The sequence below is a fragment of the Hemitrygon akajei genome, chromosome 25, assembly GCF_048418815.1.
Source record: "Hemitrygon akajei chromosome 25, sHemAka1.3, whole genome shotgun sequence".
Classification (NCBI taxonomy): Eukaryota; Metazoa; Chordata; class Chondrichthyes; order Myliobatiformes; family Dasyatidae; genus Hemitrygon; species Hemitrygon akajei.
The window spans coordinates 9,038,890-9,059,725 of record NC_133148.1 but is presented as its reverse complement, the minus strand read 5'-3'; the positions used below and the strand labels follow the sequence as shown (position 1 = coordinate 9,059,725).

Below are 20,836 nucleotides of genomic sequence, written 5' to 3'. Positions count from 1 at the left end.
GTCCCTTGCGAGGGGGGACATAGAATTTGGGGATGTAGAGTCAGTATGGATAGAACTGAGAAATTCTAAGGGTAGAAAGACCCTAATGAGAGTTATCTACAGGCCCCCAAACAGCAGTCTGGATGTAGGGTGTAAGTTGAATGAAGAGTTAAAACTGGCAGGTCCCAAAGGTAATGATACAGTTGTCATGGGGGATTTCAACATGCAGGTAGACTGGGAGAATCAGAATGGTACTGGACCCCAAGAAAGGGAGTTTGTGGAGTGTCTCCGAGATGGATTCTTAGAACAGCTGTATTGGAGCCTACCAGGGAGAAGGCAATTCTAGATTTAGTGTTGTGCAATGAACCGGATTTGATCAGGGACCTCGAGGTAAAGGAACCATTAGGAGGTAGTGACCATAATATGATATGTTTTAACCTACAATTTGAGAAGGAGAAGGGAAAATTAGATGTGTCAGTATTACAGTTGAACAAAGGGAACTATGGAGCTATGAGGGAGGAGCTGGACAAAGTTCAATGGAACAATACCCTAGCAGGGAAGACAGTGGAACAAAAATAGCAGGTATTTCTGGGAATAATGCAGAAGGTGCAGGATCGGTTCATTCCAAAGAGGAAGAAAGATCCTAAGGGGAATAAGGGGCAGCCGTGGCTGATGAGGGAAGTAAAGGGCAGTATAAAAATAAAAGAGAAGTATAACATAGCAAAGATGAGCGGGAAACTGGAGAACTGGGAAGCTTTTAAAGAGCAACAGAAGATAACAAAAAAGGCAATACGCCAAGAAAAAATGAGGTACGAAGGTAAACTAGCCAAGAATATAAAGGAGGATAGTAAAAGCTTCTTTAGGTATGTGAATAGCAAAAAAATAGTTAAGACCAAAATTGGGCCATTGAAGACAGAAACGGGTGAATTTATTATGGGGAACAAGGAAATGGCAGATGAGTTGAACAGGTACTTTGGATCTGTCTTCACTAGGGAAGACACAAACAATCTCCCAGATGTAATAGTGGCCAAAGGATCTAGGGTAAAGGATGAAATGAAGGAAATTTATATTAGGCAAGAAACGGTGTTGGATAGACTGTTGAGTCTGAAGGCTGATAAGTCCCCGGGACCTGATGGTCTGCATCCCAGGGTACTTAAAGAGGTGGCTCTAGAAATCGTGGACGCATTGGTAATCATTTTCCAATGTTCTATAGATTCAGGAACAGTTCCTGCTGATTGGAGGGTGGCTAATGTTGTCTCACTTTTCAAGAAAGGAGGGAGAGAAAACAGGGAATTATAGACCGGTTAGCATGACATCAGTGGTGGGAAAGATGCTGGAGTCAATTATAAAAGAGGAAATTATGACACATTTGGATGGCAGTAGAAGGATCAGTCCGAGTCAGCATGGATTTATGAAGGGAAAATCATGCTTGACTAATCTTCTGGAGTTTTTTGAGGATGTAGCTATGAAAATGGACAAGGAAGAACCAGTGGATGTAGTGTACCTGGACTTCCAGAAAGTTTTCGATAAAGTCCCACATAGGAGATTAGTGGGCAAAATTAGGGCACATGGTATTGGGGGCAGAGTACTGACATGGATTGAAAATTGGCTGGCTGACAGGAAACAAAGAGTAGTGATTAACGGGTCCCTTTCAGAATGGCAGGCTGTGACCAGTGGGGTGCTGTGTTCGGTGCTGGGACCGCAGCTGTTTACAATATACATTAATGATTTAGATGAAGGGATTAAAAGTAACATTAGCAAATTTGCCGATGACACAAAGCTGGGTGGCAGTGTGAAATGTCAGGAGGATGTTATGAGAATGCAGGGTGACTTGGACAGGTTGGGTGAGTGGGCAAATGTATGGCAGATGCAGTTTAATGTGGATAAATGTGAGGTTATCCACTTTGGTGGCAAGAACAAGAAGGCAGATTACTATCTAAATGGAGTCAAGTTAGGAGAAGGGGAAGTACAACGAGATCTAGGTGTTCTTGTACATCAGTCAATGAAAGCAAGCATGCAGGTACAGCAGGCAGTGAAGAAAGCTAATGGCATGCTGGCTTTTATAACAAGAGGAATTGAGTATAGGAGTAAAGAGGTCCTTCTGCAGCTGTACAGGGCCCTGGTGAGACCACACCTGGAGTATTGTGTGCAGTTTTCGTCTCCAAATTTGAGGAAGGACATTCTTGCTATTGAGGGAGTGCAGCGTAGGTTCACAAGGTTAATTCCCGGAATGGCGGGACTGTCATATGTTGAAAGATTGGAGCGACTGGGCTTGTATACACTGGAATTTAGAAGGATGAGAGGGGATCTGATTGAAACATATAAGATTATTAAGGGATTGGACACGCTGGAGGCAGGAAGCATGTTCCCGCTGATGGGTGAGACCAGAACTAGAGGCCACAGTTTAAGAATAAGGGGTAGGCCATTTAGAACAGAGATGTGGAAAAACTTTTTCACCCAGAGAGTGGTGGATATGTGGAATGCTCTGCCCCAGAAGGCAGTGGAGGCCAAGTCTCTGGATGCATTCAAGAGAGTTAGATAGAGCTCTTATAGATAGCGGGGTCAAGGGATATGGGGAGAGGGCAGGAACGGGGCACTGATTGTGTATGATCAGCCATGATCACAGTGAATGGCGGTGCTGGCTAGAAGGGCCAAATGGCCTACTCCTGCACCTACTGTCTATTCCAGCTCGGAGTGTCGGAGTTCTAGCGTCCTCTGGAGGGAGTCTGTACACCCTCCCCTTGGAATGTCTGGGTTTCCTCCCACAGTCCAAAGACACACCAGTTAGTAGGTGAATTAGTCATTGTAAATTGCCCCGTGATTAAGCTGGGGTTAAATCAGGAGCTGCTGGATGGTGCAGCCTGGAGGGCCACTGTATCTCAATAAACAATTCTCAGCTCAGCATTGCTCCCCCCTCCATTTCCTGTCAACATGGAACCACGTGCAAGAGTGAAATTGTGCTTTTGTTTACTTTGTATTTGAGCAGAGATTAAACCAAACTCCTCTGCCCCCGCCTAGGCAACTAAACCCACCAGCAGGAAAGTTAACAGATTATGGAGAATGAAAATTGGAAATGGAGGGCTGGGGTGGAGGGAGTTTGGGAAGAGGTTGGGGATGTGTTAGAGGGAGAGAGAGAGAAAGGAAGAACCAGTGTGGGTAGGCTGAAATTGGAAAACTCAATGTGCGTGTAGACCACCCAGGTGGAATACCATGTTTTCTGGCAGTGGACGAGGTTGAGGACTGACTGGTCAACGTGGCAAGAGCTGAAGAGGCTGACAACTGGGAGCCCGAGATGGCCGCAGGTGCTCAGCTGTAATGCTGTCTGTGTGGAGTTTGCACGTTCTCCCAGCCACCAAAACAGAAGGTGTTGAGAATACCCGGCAGGGCAGGCGGCTCCTGAGGAAAGAGAAACAACGGGCTTTGCAGGCCTCGGATTCTTCCTCAGAAGAGACTCTGACCAGAAAATGGTGACTGTTTCTCTCTCCACAGATGCTGCCTGACCTGCTGAGTGCTTCTTGCATTTTCAAGCTTTACTGCAGATTTCCAGCGTCTGCAAATGCACAAGCTCTTCCTGGTGCTCTGGTTTCCTCCCACATTCACACAAAGACATACTGGTTGGGTTGCTAATCAGCCACGGGACACTGCCCCATGGCAAGTGGGGAAAGATCGAGAGAGAAAATGCGCAGTAGGGAATTCGTGGGGGAATGGATTTGCTCCAAGGGCCTGTTACCGTGCTAGACCCAGGACATGCCCTCTCCTCATCGAGGAGGCCCACACGCCTGAAACACACTCAACATTTCAGGAACAACTTCTTCCCCCCCCCCCCACTATCAGACTTCTGAATGGACATTGAACCCCTGAGCACGACCACACGTGACAGGGCAGCGATTGAACCCCTGAGCACGACCACACGTGACAGGGCAGCGATTGAACCCCTGAGCACGTCCACACGTGACAGGGCAGCGACTGAACCCCTGAGCACGTCCACACGTGACAGGGCAGCGATTGAACCCCTGAGCACGTCCACACGTGACAGGGCAGCGACTGAACCCCTGAGCACGTCCACACGTGACAGGGCAGTGACTGAACCCCTGAGCACGACCACACGTGACAGGGCAGCGATTGAACCCCTGAGCACGACCACACGTGACAGGGCAGCGATTGAATCCCTGAGCACGACCACACGTGACAGGGCAGCGATTGAACCCCTGAGCACGACCACACGTGACAGGGCAGCGATTGAACCCCTGAGCACGTCCACACGTGGCAGGGCAGCGATTGAACCCCTGAGCACGACCACACGTGGCAGGGCAGCGACTGAACCCCTGAGCACGACCACACGTGACAGGGCAGCGACTGAACCCCTGAGCACGACCACACGTGACAGGGCAGTGATTGAATCCCTGAGCACGACCACACGTGACAGGGCAGCGATTGAACCCCTGAGCACGACCACACGTGACAGGGCAGCGATTGAATCCCTGAGCACGACCACACGTGACAGGGCAGCGATTGAACCCCTGAGCACGACCACACGTGGCAGGGCAGCGATTGAACCCCTGAGCACGACCACACGTGACAGGGCAGCGATTGAACCCCTGAGCACGTCCACACGTGGCAGGGCAGCGACTGAACCCCTGAGCACGTCCACACGTGACAGGGCAGCGATTGAATCCCTGAGCACGACCACACGTGACAGGGCAGCGATTGAACCCCTGAGCACGTCCACACGTGACAGGGCAGCGATTGAACCCCTGAGCACGACCACACGTGGCAGGGCAGCGACTGAACCCCTGAGCACGACCACACGTGACAGGGCAGCGACTGAACCCCTGAGCACGACCACACGTGACAGGGCAGTGATTGAATCCCTGAGCACGACCACACGTGACAGGGCAGCGATTGAACCCCTGAGCACGACCACACGTGACAGGGCAGCGATTGAATCCCTGAGCACGACCACACGTGACAGGGCAGCGATTGAACCCCTGAGCACGTCCACACGTGACAGGGCAGCGATTGAATCCCTGAGCACGACCACACGTGGCAGGGCAGCGATTGAACCCCTGAGCACGACCACACGTGACAGGGCAGCGATTGAACCCCTGAGCACGTCCACACGTGGCAGGGCAGCGATTGAACCCCTGAGCACGACCACACGTGACAGGGCAGCGATTGAACCCCTGAGCACGTCCACACGTGGCAGGGCAGCGATTGAACCCCTGAGCACGACCACACGTGGCAGGGCAGCGATTGAACCCCTGAGCACGTCCACACGTGACAGGGCAGCGATTGAACCCCTGAGCACGTCCACACGTGGCAGGGCAGCGATTGAACCCCTGAGCACGACCACACGTGGCAGGGCAGCGATTGAACCCCTGAGCACGACCACACGTGGCAGGGCAGCGACTGAACCCCTGAGCACGTCCACACGTGACAGGGCAGCGATTGAATCCCTGAGCACGACCACACGTGACAGGGCAGCGATTGAACCCCTGAGCACGTCCACACGTGGCAGGGCAGCGATTGAATCCCTGAGCACGACCACACGTGACAGGGCAGCGATTGAATCCCTGAGCACGACCACACGTGACAGGGCAGCGATTGAACCCCTGAGCACGTCCACACGTGGCAGGGCAGCGATTGAATCCCTGAGCACGACCACACGTGGCAGGGCAGCGATTGAACCCCTGAGCACGACCACACGTGACAGGGCAGCGATTGAACCCCTGAGCACGTCCACACGTGGCAGGGCAGCGATTGAACCCCTGAGCACGACCACACGTGACAGGGCAGCGATTGAACCCCTGAGCACGTCCACACGTGGCAGGGCAGCGATTGAACCCCTGAGCACGACCACACGTGGCAGGGCAGCGATTGAACCCCTGAGCACGTCCACACGTGACAGGGCAGCGATTGAACCCCTGAGCACGTCCACACGTGGCAGGGCAGCGATTGAACCCCTGAGCACGACCACACGTGGCAGGGCAGCGATTGAACCCCTGAGCACGACCACACGTGGCAGGGCAGCGACTGAACCCCTGAGCACGTCCACACGTGACAGGGCAGCGATTGAATCCCTGAGCACGACCACACGTGACAGGGCAGCGATTGAACCCCTGAGCACGTCCACACGTGGCAGGGCAGCGATTGAATCCCTGAGCACGACCACACGTGGCAGGGCAGCGATTGAACCCCTGAGCACGACCACACGTGACAGGGCAGCGATTGAACCCCTGAGCACGTCCACACGTGGCAGGGCAGCGATTGAACCCCTGAGCACGACCACACGTGACAGGGCAGCGATTGAACCCCTGAGCACGTCCACACGTGGCAGGGCAGCGATTGAACCCCTGAGCACGACCACACGTGGCAGGGCAGCGATTGAACCCCTGAGCACGTCCACACGTGACAGGGCAGCGATTGAACCCCTGAGCACGTCCACACGTGGCAGGGCAGCGATTGAACCCCTGAGCACGACCACACGTGGCAGGGCAGCGATTGAACCCCTGAGCACGACCACACGTGGCAGGGCAGCGACTGAACCCCTGAGCACGTCCACACGTGACAGGGCAGCGATTGAACCCCTGAGCACGACCACACGTGACAGGGCAGCGATTGAACCCCTGAGCACGTCCACACGTGACAGGGCAGTGATTGAACCCCTGAGCACGACCACACGTGGCAGGGCAGCGATTGAACCCCTGAGCACGTCCACACGTGACAGGGCAGCGATTGAATCCCTGAGCACGACCACACGTGGCAGGGCAGTGATTGAACCCCTGAGCACGTCCACACGTGACAGGGCAGCGATTGAATCCCTGAGCACGACCACACGTGGCAGGGCAGCGATTGAATCCCTGAGCACGACCACACGTGACAGGGCAGCGATTGAACCCCTGAGCACGACCACACGTGACAGGGCAGCGATTGAACCCCTGAGCACGTCCACACGTGGCAGGGCAGCGATTGAACCCCTGAGCACGACCACACGTGACAGGGCAGCGATTGAACCCCTGAGCACGACCACACGTGGCAGGGCAGCGACTGAACCCCTGAGCACGTCCACACGTGACAGGGCAGCGATTGAATCCCTGAGCACGACCACACGTGACAGGGCAGCGATTGAACCCCTGAGCACGTCCACACGTGACAGGGCAGCGATTGAACCCCTGAGCACGACCACACGTGGCAGGGCAGCGATTGAACCCCTGAGCACGACCACACGTGACAGGGCAGCGATTGAACCCCTGAGCACGACCACACGTGACAGGGCAGCGATTGAACCCCTGAGCACGACCACACGTGGCAGGGCAGCGATTGAACCCCTGAGCACGACCACACGTGACAGGGCAGCGACTGAACCCCTGAGCACGACCACACGTGACAGGGCAGCGACTGAACCCCTGAGCACGTCCACACGTGACAGGGCAGCGATTGAACCCCTGAGCACGACCACACGTGACAGGGCAGCGACTGAACCCCTGAGCACGTCCACACGTGGCAGGGCAGCGATTGAACCCCTGAGCACGACCACACGTGGCAGGGCAGCGATTGAATCCCTGAGCACGACCACACGTGACAGGGCAGCGATTGAACCCCTGAGCACGACCACACGTGACAGGGCAGCGATTGAACCCCTGAGCACGTCCACACGTGGCAGGGCAGCGATTGAACCCCTGAGCACGACCACACGTGACAGGGCAGCGATTGAACCCCTGAGCACGACCACACGTGGCAGGGCAGCGATTGAACCCCTGAGCACGACCACACGTGACAGGGCAGCGATTGAACCCCTGAGCACGACCACACGTGACAGGGCAGCGATTGAACCCCTGAGCACGTCCACACGTGACAGGGCAGCGATTGAACCCCTGAGCACGACCACACGTGACAGGGCAGCGATTGAACCCCTGAGCACGTCCACACGTGACAGGGCAGCGATTGAACCCCTGAGCACGACCACACGTGACAGGGCAGCGAGATGCCATTACAGCTCTGGTGCTGTTCTCCGAGGAGGCTCGTTCCACGTGGAGTGTGTGGGTCTTCTACGCAACCTCCAGTATTATCCCACAACCCAACGACGTACCGGCTAGGTTAACTGGTCACTGTAAATGATTAATTAGGGTTAAATCGAGGTTTTCGGGGGTTGCTGGGGCAGCAAGTCTCGAAGGACCTACACCACGCTGTATCTCTAAGAATTTACTTCTCTCTCTCTCTCTCTCCAGTAATTCTACATTGCAATTTCTACACTGCTATATTGCTAGAAGCAATTTCTATATTGCTTCATTTTATATTGCAAAGTACTGCTGCCACAAAGCAACATATTTCGTGATGTATGCCAGCGATATTAAACCTAATTCTGAATCTCTAAATACGAAGCCCCTGAGCAGCAGGCCAGTCATATTGGGGGAGTGGGATTCATCCACCACTCCCATTCAGTCACTGAGTCCCGTCTGCGTGCTGTGTCGCAGACCACCAGCACGGCCACAACGGACCGAAAGGCACCTACGAATCTGCTACCGTCCCGCGTCACGGGGCTTGCCACGAGCATACGCGTGTAGTAAATAAAGGAAGTCATACTATTTATAACGATATGTAATAATTTGCTTGGCTTCCTTCCTTCAGCATTCATTGCAACAAAAGGGAGAACTTTGCTAGAATCCTGCTCTTTGGTGAATGACTTTGATCACAACCAACTAGAGGCTTCATTAATTGCCACCCTTTGTGAGGAAGTTAGTGGGATGACACTGGGCATTACCTTGACACCTCCAGTCATTTTATTAACGGAGCCTGCGACAGCAGAAAGTGACGAGATTGGGGTCAGGCTCCAGGGAAGTGAGGAGAGCTGCTGTCCCATTCATTCTGTGCCGACTTCCTCACGAAACTTGCGTTTCAGTATCGGTCTGCACAAATTACTCAGCACTTCGATGCCACAAATGACAGCTTGCATTTATGTAGCGCCCGTAACAGCAGCGTTCTCAGAGTGTCCCCAAGCAGGTAGGAGTTTCGGATCGCGGATGCCGAGGACTTACTCAGCCACGGCAGAGGATGATCACAGCGGCATAACTGGAGGAACCATGCAGGGTTTTCGGAGAGTTACAGAGGTGGGGAGGGGCAAGGCTTGAGGCTGCAAATAGATGACGAATCTAGCTTACAAGCCGATTTTGTTTTTTGGAACAAGGCCAATGCTCCACCCAAGCCAACTCATCGAAACACAAGTCAGAAGTTTAAAAAGACTGCAGATGCTGAAAACCTGAGACCCAAAACACAAACTTTCTTTCTCCACAGATGCAGCCTGACCTGATGTGTGTTCTGTAAGTGTTTGTTAATGGCATAGAAAGTACACAGATTACACAGAAATTTAAAAAATTAAGACAGCGAGGCCAGGGGCAAAGTATGATCCGGTGTTCAGCTCAACTGTCCCAGGAGGTTTTACTCATCTCAGCACTGAACTGACTCTGTGGCCGTGGCCTGCAGCCATCGGGCCCCTGGACTGACTGTGGTAGTGAAGACTCTGTGGCCGTAGCCTGTAGCCATCGGGCCCCCGGACTGGCTGTGGCAGTGAAGACTCTGTGGCCTGTAGCCATCAGGCCCCCGGACTGACTGTGGCAGTGAAGACTCTGTGGCCGTGGCCTGTAGCCATCGGGCCCCCGGACTGGCTGTGGCACTGAAGACTCTGTGGCTGTGGCCTGCAGCCATCGGGCCCCCGGACTGGCTGTGGCACTGAAGACTTTGTGGCCGTGGCCTGCAGCCATCGGGCCCCGGACTGGCTGTGGCCTGCAGCCATCAGGCCCCTGGACTGGCTGTGGCAGTGAAGACTCTGTGGCCATGGCCTGTAGCCATCAGGCCCCTGGACTGGCTGTGGCAGTGAAGACTCTGTGGCCGTGGCCTGTAGCCATCGGGCCCCCGGACTGGCTGTGGCAGTGAAGACTCTGTGGCCGTGGCCTGCAGCCATCGGGCCCCCGGACTGGCTGTGGCCTGCAGCCATCAGGCTCCTGGACTGGCTGTGGCAGTGAAGACTCTGTGGCCGTGGCCTGTAGCCATCGGGCCCCCAGACTGGCTGTGGCAGTGAACTGACTCTATGGCCGTGGCCTGTAGCCATCGGGCCCCCGGACTGGCTGTGGCAGTGAACTGACTCTATGGCCGTGGCCTGTAGCCATCGGGCCCCCGGACTGGCTGTGGCAGTGAACTGACTCTGTGGCCGTGGCTCATTCTGCAGTTCATGTTATTTGCTTACTTTAATTGCTTGCATGATTTGTTCTTTTTAAAAATGCACATTGGATGTTTGATGGTGTTTCTCTGTGGATCTTTTATCTTTTCTGGCTGCCTGTAAGATGGTGAATCACAAGGTTGTACCTTAATAACAAATGCACTTGGAACTTCAGAAGTGTTTTGTCCTGGGAGTTTATAATGCACGTGTTGCCGACCACAGTCCTTGGGCACCTGGAAACCAGTTACCGAAAGGACTGTGACATTTACAGTCAGAGTTACAATCAGCTCTTGCTTCTATCCTCCTGTCAAACATGTCCATTTCTACCCCCCCACCGGCCCGGTTCCAACCTAACTTACAAACTTCCCCTTCTGGCTGTCAGGGTTAACGTACGAGGAACGTTTGATGGCCCAGGGCCTGTACTTACTTAATTACTTTATTCTCACCAAACAATTGATACTAGAGCGTACAATCATCACAGTGATATTTGATTCTGCGCTTCTCGCTCCCTTAAGTACAAATCAAATTAAATATAATAATTTAAATTATAAATCATAATTAGAAAATAGAAAAGGGAAAGTAAGGTAGTGCAAGTTAGGTCCAGATATTTGGAAGGAACGGCCCAGATCCGGGTCAGGATCTGTTCAGCAGTCTTATCACAGTAGGAAAGAAGCTGTTCCCAAATCTGGCCGTACGAATCTTCATGCTCCTGAACCTTCTCCCGGAGGGAAGAGGGACAAAAAGTATGTTGGCTGGGTGGGACTTATCCTTGATTATCCTGGCAGCACTGCTCCGACAGCATGTGGTGTAAAGTGAGCCCAAGGGTGGAAGATTGGTTTGTATGATGTGCTGAGCTATGTTCACGATCTTCTGCAGCTTCTTCAGGTCTTGGACAGGACAACTTCCATACCAGGTTGTGATACACCCTAGAAGAATGCTTTCTACGGTGCACCTTTTAAAATTAGTGAGGGTTTTAGGGGACAGGCCAAATTTCTTCAGCTTTCTCAGGAAGTAAAGGCACTGGTGGGCCTTCTTGGCAGTGGACTCTGCTTGGTTAGACCAAGTCAGGTCATTTGTGATATTCACCCCGAGGAACTTAAAGCTTTTGACCTGTTCCACCTGCGCATCACCGATGTAGATGGTCGTGCGGTCCGCTACGCCTTCTGAAGTCAACAACCAATTCCTTCATCTTGCTGACGTTGAGGGATAGGTTATTGTCTTCGCACCATGCCACCAGGTTCTTAATTTCCTCTCTGTACTCAGACTCATCATTACCCAAGATACGGCCTACAATTGTGGTGTCATCAGCAAACTTATATATTGAGTTCTATGGAAACTTGGCTACACAATCATGGGTGTACAGTGAGTACAGCAGGGGGCCGAGTACACAGCCTTGTGGGGCACCGGTGTTCAGAGTGATTGTAGAGGAGAGCTTGTCCCCTATTTTTACAGCCTGGGTCTTGTCTGTGAGGAAGTTGAAGATCCAGCTGCAGATCTGAGTGCTAAGACCCAGGTTCCGGAGCTTAGGAATCAATTTATTTGGAATGATGGTATTAAAGGCAGAGCTGTAGTCGATGAAAAGGAGCCTTACATATGTGTCTTTATTTTCCAGGTGTTCTAAGGAGGAATGTAGTGCCAGAGAGATGGCATCTGCCTGTTGCTCCAGTAGGCGAATTGCAAAGCGTCGAGGTTGACCGGTAGGTTATGGTTGATGTGTGCCATAACCAATTGCTCAAAGCACTTCATAGCAATTGATGTTAGAGCCACAGGTCGATAGTCATTCAGGCACGCCACCTTGCTTTTCTTTGGCATCGGGATTATCGTTGTCTTCTTAAAACACGAGGGGATCTTAGACTGAAGCAGGGAGCAGTTGAAGATGTCAGCAAACACTCCAGCTAGCTCGCTTGCACAGGCCCGGAGAACCCGTCCCGGGATGCCATCTGGGCCCGTCGCCTTCCTTGGATTTATCTTCAGGAAGGCTCTTCTGACATCTTCCTCGGTGACGATGAATCTTGATGCCACAAGGTCCGGTTCATCCAGAGGGGGCGGGATGCTCCTCTTCTGTTTGAATCTTGCGTAGAATACATTAAGTTCATCAGGAAGAGAAGCGCTACAGTTATTGATATTCTCAGCCTTTTCTTTGCGCCCAGTGATCTCATTTAGACCCTGCCATAGTCTACTGGCATCCCTCTGGTTAGCCTGGGCTTCCAACTTGGCTCGATATTGCCTCTTGGTGCCCTTAATGGCTTTCCAGAGTTCACGCCTGGATTCCGTGTAGCGACTGGTATCTCCGGACCTAAAAGCTGTGGCTCTAGCCTCCAAAAGGGGCTGGACCTCATAATTCATCCAAGGTTTCTGGTTAGGGAATACCCAGATCGTCTTGCGAGACACACAGTCCACAGTACATTTCCAGATAAAGTCTGTGACAGCTGAGGCATACTCATTGAGGTTAGCTGCCGAGTCCTTGAATACTAACCAGTCCACCGATTCAAAGCAGTCACGGAGGACCTCATCCGTTTCCTCTGTCCAACGCGACACCACTTCTGACACCGTGATCTCCCGCTTCAGTTTCTGTTTGTAAGCCGGGAGGAGGAGTACTGCTGATGGTCCGATTTTCCGAAGTGAGGTCGTTGGACGGAACGGTAGGCATCCTTGACTGCTGTGTAGCAGTGGTCAAGTATATTCGGGCCTCTAGTGGAGCAGGAGACATGTTGGTATAACTTTGGCAGCGCTTTTCTGAGGTTGGCCTGGTTAAATTCCCCGTCTGTAATGAGCAAAGCCTCTGGATACCTGGTCTCACATTCACTGATGTTGCCGTACAGTGTATTCACACTCACTGGAGAATGAGGGAAGGATCTCATTGAAATCTACTGAATATTAGTGAGTATGTTACCAATAGTGGGGGAGCTTAGGACCAGAGGCCACAGCCTCAGAATGGCAGCTTATCCCTTTAGAACAAAAATGAGGAGGAATTTCTTTATCCAGAGGGCAGTGAATCTGTGGAATTCATTGCCACAAGCGGCTGTGGAGGCCAAGTCGTTGGGTATATTTAAACTGGAGGTTGAAAGGCAAAGGATACAGGGAGAAGACCGGGGAATGGGGTTAAGTGTTCCAAGTAAATTTATTTCCAAAGTATGTCTTTGTCATCATATGCTACTATGAAATTCATTTTTTGTGGGCATTCAAAGTAGAACAAATAGAATAGAATCAATGAGAAACTACATACAAAGACTGACAAAAAAAGTAAATGCATAGTGCTGAGAACTAAGAGTGCAGTAAGTGAGTCCACAGTCAGAGGGAAAATAAATCATCAAATGACAGAGCAGGCTTGATGGGCCAAATGGCCTACGTCATATAACTGGATGGCCTTCACTCACTGCTGTGATTCCTACTTTCAACAGTTGGGCCCTTAAGTCGCGGCGGAAACTTTGGCCTTTCGTTTCCAAAGGCCAATCGCTCTCAGGTCTTGGTGGGGACCTGAAAGCCGGCAGCGATCGTGCAGCCGGGAGGGCTGATTGGCTTGGTGCAAACCTAAAACCACACGGGGAGGAAGTGCGGATGACTGCACAATGTTCCCTCTGCATGTTACAGAAACCTCTCCGCTCCTCCTCCAAAAACCACCAAGTGATTCGAGCTTCCGTCACACATTAGTCCAAACCACTGAGCTGTCCGAGGCGAGGGAATATTCCTCCCTTCCCTACACCCAAGGGCTCACCTTGGCTCCTCACACAGAGCCTCACTGAAGGTGGAGAAGTGCCACGGTCTATTCGAGGAGAAATTTTGTTACATTAGCCCCCAAAACGATATACTGTGCATCACACCCCACACTGCACAGTCGAGTGGCAAAGGTAGGCAGCAGTTAAGCCTTACTTTGAAGGGGGGTAGACTGAAAAAGATCACTGTAAACTGGTGGCTGATATTCAGCACAAACCCAATAGGCCAAAGGGCTGTACGATTCCACAACAAACTCACTGGGACAAAAGGCCTGTTTCTCCGTTGTACTTGACAACTTCACATAAATATTTCTGAGACTTGCAGGCCAGTGAGTGAACAGTAACGTGTCGAGAGAGAGGGTGACAACTCTCCATCATGTCGGCACAGCAGCTGATGGTATCAGCATTTAACACATGGTTAAACCTCATGGTTAAACCTTCACCTCCGAGACTGTAATTAGGCACCCACACCTTGTGAAGGAATTAGCCTTTTCTATGCTTAAGTGGAGTAAGGTACCTGATATTCCAATGTTCTCCAACTGCTGATTACCCATACACCACAAATCTCAGCATTCAGTGGCCCGTTCACCAGCACCCTGTCCTCACAGGAGTGACAACACCCAGAATCCTGTTCACCAGCACCCTGTCCTCACAGGAGTGACAACACCCAGAATCCTGTTCACCAGCACCCAGTCCTCACAGGAGTGACAACACCCAGAATCCTGTTCACCAGCACCCTGTCCTCACAGGAGTGACAACACCCAGAATCCTGTTCACCAGCACCCAGTCCTCACAGGAGTGACAACACCCAGAATCCTGTTCACCAGCACCCTGTCCTCACAGGAGTGACAACACCCAGAATCCTGTTCACCAGCACCCTGTCCTCACAGGAGTGACAACACCCAGAATCCTGTTCACCAGCACCCAGTCCTCACAGGAGTGACAACACCCAGAATCCTGTTCACCAGCACCCTGTCCTCACAGGAGTGACAACACCCAGAATCCTGTTCACCAGCACCCAGTCCTCACAGGAGTGACAACACCCAGAATCCTGTTCACCAGCACCCAGTCCTCACAGGAGTGACAACACCCAGAATCCTGTTCACCAGCACCCTGTCCTCACAGGAGTGACAACACCCAGAATCCTGTTCACCAGCACCCAGTCCTCACAGGAGTGACAACACCCAGAATCCTGTTCACCAGCACCCAGTCCTCACAGGAGTGACAACACCCAGAATCCTGTTCACTAGCACCCTGTCCTCACAGGAGTGACAACACCCAGAATCCTGTTCACCAGCACCCTGTCCTCACAGGAGTGACAACACCCAGCGACCCATTCACCAGCACCCCATCTCCAATGAAGTCCCATCACCCAGTGACCTGCTCCCCAATACCCCATCCCCACTGGGGTAACATCACCCAGTGTCCTGCGCTACAATACCCCATCCCCCCTGGGGTCCCATGACCCAGTGTCCTGCTCCCCAATACCCCATTCCCACTGGGGTAACATCACCCAGTGTCCTGCGCTACAATACCCCATCCCCCCTGGGGTCCCATCACCCAGTGACCTTCTCCCCAATACCCCATCCCCCCTGGGGTCCCATCACCCAGTGACCTGCTCCCCAATACCCCATCCCCACTGGGGTCCCATCACCCAGTGACCTGCTCCCCAATACCCCATCCCCACTGGGGTCCCATCACCCAGTGACCTGCTCCCCAATACCCCATCCCCACTGGGGTCCCATCATCCAGTGACCTGCTCCCCAATACCCCATCCCCCCTGGGGTCCCATCACCCAGTGACCTGCTCCCCAATACCCCATCCCCACTGGGGTCCCATCACCCAGTGACCTGCTCCCCAATACCCCATCCCCACTGGGGTCCTATCACCCAGTGACCTGCTCCCCAATACCCCATCCCCACTGGGGTCCCATCACCCAGTGACCTGCTCCACAATACCCCATCCCCACTGGGGTCCCATCACCCAGTGACCTGCTCCCCTATACCCCATCCCCACTGGGGTCCCATCACCCAGTGACCTGCTCCCCAATACCCCATCCCCCCTGGGGTCCCATCACCCAGTGACCTGCTCCCCAATACCCCATCCCCACTGGGGTCCCATCACCCAGTGACCTGCTCCACAATACCCCATCCCCACTGGGGTCCCATGACCCAGTGACCTGCTCCCCAATACCCCATCCCCACTGGGGTCCCATGACCCAGTGACCTGCTCCCCAATACCCCATCCCCACTGGGGTCCCATCACCCAGTGACCTGCTCCCCAATACCCCATCCCCCCCTGGGGTCCCATCACCCAGTGTCCTGCTCCACAATACCCCATCCCCCCTGGGGTCCCATCACCCAGTGACCTGTACCTCATCAGCTCCCAATCAGTCAACTGCTTAACTTCTACCTCCCCTCACTAACTTCACCATCCCCCACATACTGACCTCTCCTGCTCCTGCCTCTAACTTACTCCCTCAACCCCTTCGGGATCTCTGCTCCGATACTCCCACATTCCTTTCCTCTGCCACAGTCAAACCTCAGGCCGTCCACCTCCCATCCCAACCCCCCCCCCCGAAATACAAGCAGTACCCTACAAATACAACTTGTTGTTGCCTCTGAACAGCAAGCTGTGATGTAGAGACAGAGAAATGTGATATAGAAGTCGGCCCTTCGGCCCACTGAGTAGATGCTAACCACCTACTTGCGTTAATTCAATTCTATTCTCCCCAAGTTCCCATCAACACATACTGAGAGAATGTTACAGCGACTACGTCTTCGGATGCTGGAGGATACTGGACGAACGTGCAAACTCCACACGGACAGCACCCGAGAGCAAGATCGAACCCGCCTCCCACCCCCCCCCCCCCCTCCCCACGTCATCCGAAACCCCTTACCCTCCTGACCCCTGAATCCTTACTTTCCGTGCCTCTACTCTCCGTGAAAGGAGCCCAGCTTTCACCGGAGGCTGCGGGACTGCGAAGGGCCAACCTACCAGCTTACGCCCGCCTCCTGTCTCGGGTGTCCGTCCACGGCGCTGCCGGGTGAGGGGAGCAGTGTCTCGGCCTGACTGAGCGGTTCGCGTCCGTCCCTCCCTCTCCCCGCTCGCAGAGCTGCGGTCACTCACGTCGAGCGAGCCGGCCCAACTCATGTTACAAAGGCTGACATCAGGATCACATGATTCCCAGGAATCGGGAGCGGCGCCAATCAGAGCGCGCTCCCGTCTCCGGCTCCCCGATCAATGCGAAGCCTGTGGAAGGGACTCACCCTCGCCGTTTCAGGCTGAGACCCTGCAGCGCCGGACAGGAAGGGGGCAGACACCGGAATAGAAGGGTGGGGAGGGTAGAAGGTGATAGGTGAGGCCAGGTGCGTGGGAAGGTAAAGGGCTGGAGGAGCAGGAACCCGAGAGGAGAGCAGTGGACCGTGGAGAAAGGGAAGGTGAGATTCGGCTTTCTTGCCTCTGTGGCAGTTTCTGACCAAAACAAAAACGGTCCAATTTCTTCTTGTCACTTTTTTCTTAGCAATCACGTACCTGAAATCAGGCAATCATAATCTACTCGCATTGCATGTCCTAACGAGGGGTCTCAGCCCAAACTGGCAACTGGCCCCGTCCCTCCTCCTCCCGCCCCGGGGGTGGGAACATGTCAGGGGTAACAGTCCTATGGGGTTTATGGAACATAATAGAACAGTACTGACTGTGGATGTAGAAGGAAAAGGCTTTATTCTAGTAAAATAATTTTCATTATGAATACATTTTATTTTATCTGTGACACCTGATGCACAGTAGACTGGGGGAGGCTGCTTTGTTGAACACCTTGTCTGCTGCAAAAGGTGAGATTCCCATTTACATTCCGACATGTCAGTCCATGGCTTCCTCTATGAGGCCACGCTCAGGTTAGACCTCCTGTTCCATCAGGGTAGCCTCCAACCTGATGGCGTGTACATCAACCTCAATAACCTCCAGTAATTTCTTCCCCCTCCCCTTCTCCATTCCGATCCCCTCGACTCCTTCTCAACTGCCCACCACCTCCCTCCTTCCTTTCTCTTATGGACAATTTTTTCTTGTGTTAGATTCCTCCTCCTCCTCCAGCCCTTTACTTCTTCCACTTGCACGCTCCCAGATTCTCACGTCATCCCCACCCCCACCCACCTACCTTCCCCTGACCTGCCTTCGCCTACCACGTGCCAGCTTGCACCCCTCTCACTTTCTTATTCTGGCTTCTTCCCCCCTTCCTTTCCAGTTCTGATCGAGGGGTTGGCTGTTGATTCTTCTCCACAGATGCTGCCTGACCTGCTGAGTTACAACCATAACACAATGACAGCACGGAAACAGGCCATCCCGGCCCTTCCAGTCCGTGCCGAACGCTTACTCTCACCTAGTCCCACTGGCCCGCACTCAGCCCATAACCCTCCATTCCTTTCCTGTCCATACACCTATCCAATTTTACTTTAAATGACAATATCGAATCTGCCTCTACCACTTCTAATGGAAGCTCATTCCACACAGCTACCACTCTCTGAGTAAAGAAATTCCCCCTCGTGCTACCCCTAAACTTCTGCCCCTTAACTCTCAACTCATGTCCTCTTGTTTGAATCTCCCCTACACTCAATGGAAAAGGCCTATCCACGTCAACTCTATCCATCCCCATCATAATTTTAAATAGCTCTATCAAGTCCCCTCTCAACCTTCTGCGCTCCAAAGAATAAAGACCTAACTTGTTCGACCTTTCCCTGTAACTTGGGTTCCCCAAGCATTTTGTGTGAGTTGCTCTGGATTGCCAGTACCTGTGAAATCTCTTGTTTATGATTTGCTACCTGCCCGGCTGAGTTCATCCAACATTTTGTGTGTGTTGTCTTGATCCAGATTTCCGGCATCTACAGCCTCTCATGTGTCACATTCCCGGTGCTCCATATGAAGGCTCAGAACTATACAGCACAGAAAATGGCTCACATACACAAGAGAGTCAGCAAATGCTGCAAGTCTTGACAATTGCACACAAAATATTGGAGTGCAAAATAGCTCGTCTTTACTTATCCCATTTACCAGCACTTGATCTGTAGACTCCTCTGTCTTGCCAATTCATCCAGAGATGGGTAGTCCCAGGTTATCCACACCCTACATGTCAATCTCATCCAGAGATGGGCTGTCCCAGGTTATCCACACCCTACGTCAATCTCATCCAGAGATGGTCTGTCCCAGCTTATCCACACCCTATATATGATTCTCATCCAGAGACGGTCTGTCCCAGGTTATCCAGACCCTACATGTCAATCTCATCTAGAGATGGTCTGTCCCAGGTTATCCACACCCTACATATGAATCTCATCCAGAGATGGTCTGTCGCAGGTTATCCACACCCTACAAATGAATCTCATCCAGAGATGGTCTGACCAAGGTTATCCACACCCTACATATAAATCTCATCCAGAGATGGTCTGTCCCAGGTTATCCACACCCTACATATGAATCTCATCCAGAGATGGTCTGTCGCAGGTTATCCACACCGTACATATGAATCTCATCCAGAGATGGTCTGTCCCAGGTTATCCACACCCTACATATGAATCTCATTCAGAGATGGGTAGTCCCAGGTTATCCACACCCTACATATGAATCTCATTCAGAGATGGCAGTCCCAGGTTATCCACACCCTACATGTCAATCTCATCCAGAGATATGGTCTGTCCCAGGTTATCCACACCCTACATATGAATCTCATCCAGAGATGGTCTGTCCCAGGTTATCCACACCCTACATATGAATCTCATTCAGAGATGGGTAGTCCCAGGTTATCCACACCCTACATGTCAATCTCATCCAGAGATGGTCTGTCCCAAGTTATCCACACCCTACATGTCAATCTCATCCAGAGATGGTCTGTCACAGGTTATCCACACCCTACGTCAATCTCATCCAGAGATGGGTAGTCCCAGGTTATCCACACCCCACATATGAATCTCATCCAGAGATGGTCTGTCCCAGGTTATCCACACCCTACATGTCAATCTCATCTAGAGATGGTCTGTCCCAGGTTATCCACACCCTACATATGAATCTCATCCAGAGATGGTCTGTCGCAGGTTATCCACACCCTACATATGAATCTCATCCAGAGATGGTCTGTCCCAGGTTATCCACACCCTACATATGAATCTCATCCACAGATGGGTAGTCCCAGGTTATCCACACGCTACATGTCAATCTCATTCAGAGATGGTCTGTCCCAGGTTATCCACACCCTACATATGAATCTCATTCAGAGATGGCAGTCCCAGGTTATCCACACCCTACATGTCAATCTCATCCAGAGATGGTCTGTCCCAGGTTATCCACACCCTACATATGAATCTCATCCAGAGATGGTCTGTCCCAGATTATCCACACCCTACATATGAATCTCATCCAGAGATGGTCTGTCCCAGGTTATCCACACCCTACATGTCAATCTCATCCAGAGATGGTCTGTCCCAGGTTATCCACACCCTATATGTCAATCTCATCCAGAGATCGTCTGTCCCAGGTTATCCACACCCTACATGTCAATCTCATCCAGAGATGATCTGTCCCAGGTTATCCACACCCTACATGTCAATCTCATCCAGAGATGGTCTGTCCCAGGTTATCCACACCCTACATGTTAATCTCATCCAGAGATGGTCTGTCCCAGGTTATCCACACCCTACATGTCAATCTCATCCAGAGATGGTCTGTCCCAGGTTATCGACACCCTACGTCAATCTTAACCAGAGATGGACTGTCCCAGTTTATCCACACCCCAAATGTCAATCTCATCCAGAGATGGTCTGTCCCAGGTTATTTACACCGTACATATGAATCTCATTCAGAGATGGCAGTCCCAGGTTATCCACACCCTACATGTCAATCTCATCCAGAGATGGTCTGTCCCAGGTTATCCACACCCTAGATG

The 20,836-nt window shown here is 52.3% G+C and overlaps 1 protein-coding gene across 3 annotated transcripts in view; it reads right to left on the bottom strand.

Moving 5' to 3' along the window:
- Nucleotides 1-17,491, bottom strand: part of LOC140716366 (5'-3' exonuclease PLD3-like) — a 59,660-nt gene extending 42,169 nt beyond the window's left edge. The window contains exon 1 of one of the 3 annotated variants that reach the window (XM_073029033.1): nt 17,440-17,491. The gene's annotated coding sequence lies outside the window, so the exon portion shown is untranslated. Of the gene's footprint in view, nt 1-16,827; nt 16,872-16,902; nt 17,174-17,439 lie in introns of those variants that run through there. The other 2 variants (XM_073029031.1, XM_073029032.1) reach the window with 2 other exon arrangements.
- Nucleotides 17,492-20,836: the final 3,345 nt, after the last annotated feature.